The 644-nt window shown below is 42.7% G+C and overlaps 1 pseudogene; it reads right to left on the reverse strand.

Moving 5' to 3' along the window:
• Positions 1–202: 202 nt before the first annotated feature.
• On the reverse strand, positions 203–529 carry LOC108524003 (fatty acid-binding protein, epidermal pseudogene; annotated as a pseudogene).
• Positions 530–644: the final 115 nt, after the last annotated feature.

Raw genomic sequence — 644 nt, forward strand, 5'->3', positions numbered from 1 at the left:
AACACATTTATTAACCAAAGGGATGATCCTAATTAATCCAACACTTTGAAATAGTTGCATGTAAAATGTTTGTGATAAAGATAATTGAACACAGCATTAAAAAAAAAAAAAGCAGTATGGAGATTTGCTCATTGAAATGAGCTTGTTCATTCTTGTAGTTAATTCCTGTCCAAAGTGATGATGGAATTTTTACTCAACTTTTTCATAGATCCGAGTACAGGTGACATTGTTCGTGACACAATCCACCACTGATTGCATCTTTCAATTTTCTTGTTACTGTGTTTTCCTTTCCATCCCACTCCTGATGCTGAACCAATGCACCATCTGCAAAGTTGCAGACAGTCTGAGTTTTTCTGCCATCAGCTGCGGTTTCTTCAAACTTCTTTCCCAGGGTACAAGAAAACTGTGTGGTTTTCAAAGTGCTCTCAGTTTTTATGGTGAGGTTTTTGCCATCACAAGTGATGATACAATCTGGTTTGGCCACTGGGCCCCTATTTTGCAAAGATATTCCCACTCCTAGTGTCTTCATGTATGCATCAAAGCCTTTGCTGTCCACCAGGCGCCATCTTCCTTCCAGCTAAAGAACGGTGGCTCCATCGTGGGCGCGAGCTGGCGTTCGGGGCTGCGGGGCTGCGGGGCTGCGG

The sequence above is a fragment of the Rhinopithecus bieti genome, unplaced genomic scaffold (genome assembly GCF_001698545.2).
Source record: "Rhinopithecus bieti isolate Rb0 unplaced genomic scaffold, ASM169854v2 scaffold_81361, whole genome shotgun sequence".
Lineage (NCBI taxonomy): Eukaryota > Metazoa > Chordata > Mammalia > Primates > Cercopithecidae > Rhinopithecus > Rhinopithecus bieti.